We start from the raw sequence: 7,910 nt of genomic DNA, 5'->3' as shown, positions 1-7,910 counted from the left end.
TTTGCTCTGCCTGGGATACAGACACTGGTTCAGTACACACCTTTAATCTCAAACAATGTAGCTAAGATTAGTTTGGAGAAGGAAACAGTCATGTTTGAAAGTAGCATCTAATTGAGGGTCAGACAAAGTGATGAAACAGAGAAAGATTTGACAGAGTCAGAAATGGGGTACACCAACTCTCATGAGAACAAAGGAAAAAGAGAGGCTCCCTAAGAGTGGGCAGGGAGAGTCACTCAGTTCAACTGAGTGGAGTTGAGTTTGTTCAGTCAGTTGGGAGTGAGCGTAATTCAGTGGAGTTGAATTCATTTGTGAGTTCATTCATGCAATTCAGTGCAGGTTCGCAGAGGCAGTTGAAGCCAGAGAATAAGGAGCCAGAAGATTAGAACAAATTGCCATAGTTAGTTTGAAGGCAAGCAGAGCGATTCAGTGAGAATCTGAGAGAAGACAGTTTTAATCAGTCAGCTTGGAGAGGAGTTTGAGCAGAACAGCTGAGTTGAACCAGCCAGTCAGAGTTCAGAAAGAACTAGAAAGGGTGAAGCAATTTCCTTCAGATACAGATTATAACTTCTGGTAAGATATAGATTCTAACTCCCCAGGGCATCACTTTTATTCCAGTGAAAAAATGTAGAGGAAGTAGCAATCTGCAAATTTTGAGTCTAGGTTTCCAAAGGCCTTGCCTGTCCCATTGGGTTTCTCAAGAACCTGGCCAATTTACTGTGTAAACTGGAGGAATCATTAGACAGAAGAAAGCTCAGCCATCTCTTGAGAGGTTCTAACCACGAGAGAAACTGAGAAAAGACCCACCAAAATGACCTGGGAGTTTACTGAAGAGGCATAAGGGGTGAACATTAAGATTGCCCAGGTGACCCAGCTCACATTAATAACACTTGAGCAGTGGTTCTCAACCTGGGGGTCACAACCACTTTAGGGATCATATGACCCTTTCATAGGGGTTGCTTAAGACAATTAGAAAACATAGATATTACTAAAGCTGATAAACAACTTCAGCAAAGTGGCTGGGTATAAAATTAACTCAAATAAATCAGTAGCCTTCCTCTACACAAAAGAGAAACAAGCCGAGAAAGAAATTAGGGAAACAACACCCTTCATAATAGACCCAAATAATATAAAGTACCTCGGTGTGACTTTAACCAAGCAAGTAAAAGATCTGTACAATAAGAACTACAAGACACTGAAGAAGGAAATTGACTAAGACCTCAGAAGATGGAAAGATCTCCCATGCTCATGGATTGGCAGGATTAATATAGTAAAAATGGCCATTTTACCAAAAGCAATCTACAGATTCAATGCAATCCCCATCAAAATACCAATCCAATTCTTCAAAGAGTTAGACAGAACAATTTGCAAATTCATCTGGAATAACAAAAAACCCAGGATAGCTAAAGCTATCCTCAACAATAAAAGAACTTCAGGGGGAATCACTATCCCTGAACTCAAGCAGTATTACAGAGCAATAGTGATAAAAACTGCATGGTATTGGTACAGAGACAGACAGATAGACCAATGGAATAGAATTGAAGACCCAGAAATGAACCCACACACCTATGGTCACTTGATTTTTGACAAAGGAGCCAAAACCATCAAATGGAAAAAAGATAGCATTTTCAGCAAATGGTGCTGGTTCAACTGGAGGTCAACATGTAGAAGAATGCAGATCGATCCATGCTTATCACCCTGTACAAAGCTTAAGTCCAAGTGGATCAAGGACCTCCACATCAAACCAGACACACTCAAACTAATAGAAGAAAAACTAGGGAAGCATCTGGAACACATGGGCACTGGAAAAAATTTCCTGAACAAAACACCAATGGCTTATGCTCTAAGATCAAGAATCGACAAATGGGATCTCATAAAACTGCAAAGCTTCTGTAAGGCAAAGGACACTGTGGTTAGGACAAAACAGCAACCAACAGATTGGGAAAAGATCTTTACCAATCCTACAACAGATAGAGGCCTTATATCCAAAATATACAAAGAACTCAAGAAGTTAAACCGCAGGGAAACAAATAACCCTATTAAAAAATGGGGTTCAGAGCTAAACAAAGAATTCACAGCTGAGGAATGCCGAATGGCTGAGAAACACCTAAAGAAATGTTCAACATCTTTAGTCATAAGGGAAATGCAAATCAAAACAACCCTGAGATTTCACCTCACACCAGTGAGAATGGCTAAGATCAAAAACTCAGGGGACAACAGATGCTGGCGAGGATGTGGAGGAAGAGGAACACTCCTCCATTGTTGGTGGGATTGCAAACTGGTAAAACCATTCTGGAAATCAGTCTGGAGAATCCTCAGAAAATTGGACATTGAACTGCCTGAGGATCCAGCTATACCTCTCTTGGGCATATACCCAAAAGATGCCCCAACATATAAAAAAGACACGTGCTCCACTATGTTCATCGCAGCCTTATTTATAATAGCCAGAAGCTGGAAAGAACCCAGATGCCCTTCAACAGAGGAATGGATACAGAAAATGTGGTACATCTACACAATGGAATATTACTCAGCTATCAAAAACAACGACTTTATGAAATTCGTAGGCAAATGGTTGGAACTGGAAAACATCATCCTGAGTGAGCTAACCCAATCACAGAAAGACATACATGGTATGCACTCATTGATAAGTGGCTATTAGCCCAAATGCTTGAATTACCCTAGATCCCTAGAGCAAATGAAACTCAAGACGGATGATCAAAATGTGAATGCTTCACTCCTTCTTTAAAAGGGGAACAAGAATACCCTTGGCAGGGAAGAGAGAGGCAAAGATTAAAACAGAGACTGAAGGAACACCCATTCAGAGTCTGCCCCACATGTGGCCCATACATATATAGCCACCCAATTAGACAAGATGGATGAAGCAAAGAAGTGCAGACCGACAGGAGCCGGATGTAGATCGCTCCTAAGAGACACAGCCAGAATACAGCAAATACAGAGGCGAATGCCAGCAGCAAACCACTGAACTGAGAATAGGACCCCCGTTGAAGGAATCAGAGAAAGAACTGGAAGAGCTTGAAGGGGCTCGAGACTCCATATGTACAACAAAGCCAAGCAACCAGAGCTTCCAGGGACTAAGCCCCTACCCAAAGACTATACATGGACTGACCCTGGACTCTGACCTCATAGGTAGCGATGCATATCCTAGTAAGAGCACCAGTGGAAGGGGAAGCCCTGGGTCCTGCTAAGACTGAACCCCCAGTGAACTAGACTGGTGGGGGGAGGGCGGCAATGGGGGGAGGGTCGGGAGGGGAACACCCATAAGGAAGGGGAGGGGGGAGGGGGATGTTTGCCCGGATACCGGGAAAGGGAATAACACTTGAAATGTATATAAGAAATACTCAAGTTAATAAAAAATATTAAAAAAAAGAAAACATAGATATTTACATTATGATTCATAACAGTAACAAATTAATTACAATACAGCAATAAAATAATTTTAAAAGTAAAGAATAAATAGATACATAAATAATTTTTAAAATATTTTATTTTTTTTGACCACCACAACATGAGGAACCATACATTAAAGGGTCACAGCATTAGGAAGACTGAGAACCATTACAAAGTAACCAACTAAATTAACTGTTCACTTTAGCCAGTGTGACAGTTAATATTGACAATTTGACAGCATCTGGTGACTGACTTTCTTGATTGAAATGGGAAAACCAATACTATATATGCATAGTGTTTCTTGGGCTGGAATAACTAGTTGAGGAACATTTCTCTTTCTGTTTCCTAACTCTAGATGACATTGACCAGCTTCATGCTCTAGCACCATGTTCTCCCCACCATGGTAAATAATACCTTCAATCAATGAACCAAAATAAACTCTTTAATATAGTCATCCATGTTGGGGATGATTTGTTACACAGCAAAGCTAACTGTTACAGCAAGTTACATAATTCCTTTCACGTCAGGCAGAAACAATTGAATGATGGGCACAAAGAAAAGAGAGTGAATGAATCACCTTAGAAATCTGGGGCCATATTCTTGATGTTGGATTGGTCCATCTTCACAGTAAACATTACAGATCTGCTTTGCTTGTTTGTTTGTTTGTTGTTGTTTGTTTTGTTTTGTTTTGCTTTTTGGTTTCTTGGCCTAAAGTTCTCTTACTTTCCTCCTCATCTTCTTCCTTCCAGCATCCGTCATCAGCACATATTCAGATGGCTCACAGACTGTGACTGTCACAATTGTCTTAATCTTTCTTATATTTACATATAGTATTTTCAGCCATGCTCCAAGTGGCTTCACATAATCCTCTTTCCTTGCAAATTCCACTGAGGTAGTGTCAGTGTTTTGCCTTTTGAATCCAAAAAGTAACCGAACAGTACATACTTATAAATTATGATTGATTAGCTTTTCATGATTAATGTTGAACTTTGGGGTTTTTCTTCTTCTAACTAGGAAGCTGACTACATTTCTTCAATGCTAAGCCGTGCCATGAGTCTGCAAGAGATCATACTTTTAGGGATTATTAATTTTATTATTTTTTAATTCATCTTTTTATTCTTAGTTACCTTTTATTCCAAGAGGGAATGAAAAGAGCAATTGAGCAACAGGTGCCCACCAAGTAAATGCCCAGGTGCCTTGGCATTCGTAGACCCTGCTTACTGACAGTTCATCAACTCTACTGGGCATTGTTCCCACTCAAAGGGATAAGATGTGCCCTAGGAAAATGAAAGCTATGAACAAGGCTGATGAGGTAACTCACCAGGTAAAGGCATTTGATTATCAGAATTCAATCTCTAGGACCCACCTGTGAAAGGAGAGAGCCAATTCCCACAGGTTGTCCTCTGATCTCCACAGTTGTGCTGTGTTCCGCCCCCCCCCCACACACACTCAAAGAGATGATCTATTAATAGATTCTACCCCTTAAAAACTAGCTTTCTCATTTTCTCATGCTAATTTAGTTGACCCTCCCATACACACTTCTCTCTCTTCCCCACAACACCCCTCACTATTTGTACCTTTCCAACTCATAGAACACAGATGTCCTATTGCTCTATTTCCTCCTAAAGCCTCCTCCCCTTTTCCCCTGTGGGACAGCTTCCTGTTTTACTTTTTCCTCCACTCACACCTATTAAATACACATATATAAAACTTAGAAGCTAGGATGGGCATGGCTGAGAACCTATGTTCTACCCACTTTTCTACAAATTTTATTTATCTTTGTGACTAAATAAAATTCTTTCCTGTATAGCTTCTGCAGTTTTGGACATGTTGGTAATTCCGTTTTCTTATTATTGTGACCAGAGTGACATTAACACAAGTGTTCTTTGTGTACAAGCCCACAATACAGTTGGGACCTGTGGTAGTTCTGTTTTTAATTTTTTTTTTTTTTTGAGAAAACCCACTGATTTCCAAAGCGGTTCTACTAGTTTATACCTCTTTGTAAGTTCCCCTTTCCTTACATCCATGATATCATTTGATGACATGACAACCATTCTGATTGATTAGTATTTACCATTCCTTATCAGGGAAATGAAAATTGTAACTATGTTAAGAATTTGTTTTGAAAGGAAAAGGGAAGAAGGGCCAATGTGATGGCCAAGATGATAAAGATTTGCCAACTAGGTGACCTGAAACCAGTTCCTGGAACCCACACAGAGGTAGGAAAGAACTGACTTCACCAAGCCGTCCTGTGACACATGTGTGACACATGCGTGATATATGGCTGGACATTGCTTGTACCTTTAGATACTTGCATTTCAAACAACAGGGGTTCTGTTTGGGTACAAGTTTACAGAGAGGATCCCCAGTGCTAACCGGTGGGAAGAAGTTTCTGCCGAAATATTTCTCCCTAAAAGTGAAAATGAAGGCAGTGGTCCTCCCTGCTTGCTTTCCTTTTGCCCCACAAGATCGCAGGTTCTTCCCAGCCCTCCTTTAAGGTTGCTGTTCCAAAGCAAATCAAGCAGATCAGTGCCCAGTGCCAGCTTGCTCACCAGCATACTCTGTATCTGTGGGTTACAGATGGGCTCAGGCACCACAGGTTTTGAGGTCAGGCACACTTTGTAAATAGGCATAGGACAGTGTTCGCCTTGAAGACATCTGAGATCCTCTTTGCCCTTATCTACTTCCTTGAAGCAACATATGGTGTCAATAAAGGCTAACATAGCTATGCAGTCAGATGGCCAGGGCACTGCTTTCAGACTTGGTGAACAAATACAGATGGTCTACTGCATCCAAGAGTTCAACACCCATGGACTCAAACAACCTCAAGCTAAGAAATAAATCAGAATATGTTACTCTTTGAATAATATACTTAGCATTTACATTGCATCAGGATAAGTAATAGTCTAGGGATGATAACTGCATCTAGGATGATGAACAGGAGATAGGCAAACACAACGCCATTTCCTACAGGAGACTCGAACACCTTAGTTTGTCTATCTATATTCCCTGGAACCAATTTTTGAAGATTCTGAGGGGCAGATGTAGGAAAACAAAAACAAAAACAACAAAATGTCTGAATACCATGACACCCACCCAAGTTAGTGACACCCAAACACAAGGAAAGCAGCCGTCAGTGACAGACTGACTCAGGATTCATTTAGGTAGATACCCTTCAGTTGATGGATCTATTTCCAGTGTTTTGAAGAATGAAGAATTTCCATACTTCCATGGCAGTTTACATTCCACCAGCAGTGTACAAAGGTTCCTGTTGAGTCCTGCTGGGCCATGGCAGAGAAGGTGTCACATGTATCCTGTCCCTAGAACAAGGCCAGCAGGACATAGGCTTTACCAGTGTTGATTGTTGCTATGGGTGTTAAGGCTTGTTTGTACATATGTACATGTGTATTTTACTTTACATTCTCCTTCAGAGGAATGTCTTCTCTGCCAAGGTTAAGGACTCCAAGATAATCAAAGAGAGCACGAGTCCCAGAGGCAAGAGTGTGGGTAATGTCTCAGCAAAATGGTAATCACTGTGACAGTCAAGACAGCCCTTAAGGCTGTGGGAAAGAACTCTAAAAACATGAGTTCAAAAATATATAATTTTTTCAACTATGCAAAATATGATGTAGTATGAATTGTATAAGGAGTTTCTCATATCTAAAGGAACAGAGGCAGCTGCAACTGTAAGCCAGTTTGTCTGAAAGATACTAAGGAGATGGAGATTAAGGGAGTGGTGATCACAGGGCAATATCCTACCTAGCTATGTTTTTATGCTTACAAAATCAGGTACATTCCTGAGTTCAAGGTCAGCCTGGGACAGATTGAGTTTAGGTTCAGGCCCAGGCATAGTAGGAATGGTAATTTCAGGGCTTTCTTATTGTTTGTGCTAGCTATTTCTTTCTACAAATCAAGGGTCAGGTTAATGGGATGCTGATTCATGGGATAATCAAAAGGGAACCTGGGGTAATGACTGGATTGATATGTAAATAAAAAACCCCTAGCTTTACCAGCAAGAAATGAGCCATCCAGAGAGTTTTTAGAATAGCAAGAGAAAGCTGTCTCAAAAATGCAGAACAGAGGGCAGTCTGAAAAGCTGTCTTGAGGAGAATATAGGCTTCCAGTCTGGACACACGGATTTGATTTCTAGCTGTTTGTTTCACCACTCCCAGACACTCCTGTCAGGAACCCTGCTTCCAAGTTGAGGCAGGTTTCCCTTTGTCTGAGTTCTCACCTGTATTTGTGTTCATGATGGCTACGATTCTGACTGGGGTCAGATGGAATCAAAAAGTTTTTTATTTGCATTTCTCATGTTTACAGACATGAGAGAGAGAACCATCTAGTTTTATTAGCCTTTTGATTGGGCTGTTTGGTTTTAGTGTGCTTAGCTCTCTGAGTTCTTTGTATAGCTGAAGATCTCTTCCGCCTTAGAGGCTTTACTAGATTAAGGTTCCATCTGTCTTAGGATTTCTATTACTGTACAAACATCATGACCAAGAAACAAG

This window comes from Rattus norvegicus, chromosome 2 (genome assembly GCF_021556685.1).
Source record: "Rattus norvegicus strain SHRSP/BbbUtx chromosome 2, alternate assembly SHRSP_T2T, whole genome shotgun sequence".
In the NCBI taxonomy this organism is placed as follows: Eukaryota; Metazoa; Chordata; class Mammalia; order Rodentia; family Muridae; genus Rattus; species Rattus norvegicus.
This window is presented reverse-complemented; position numbering follows the sequence as displayed.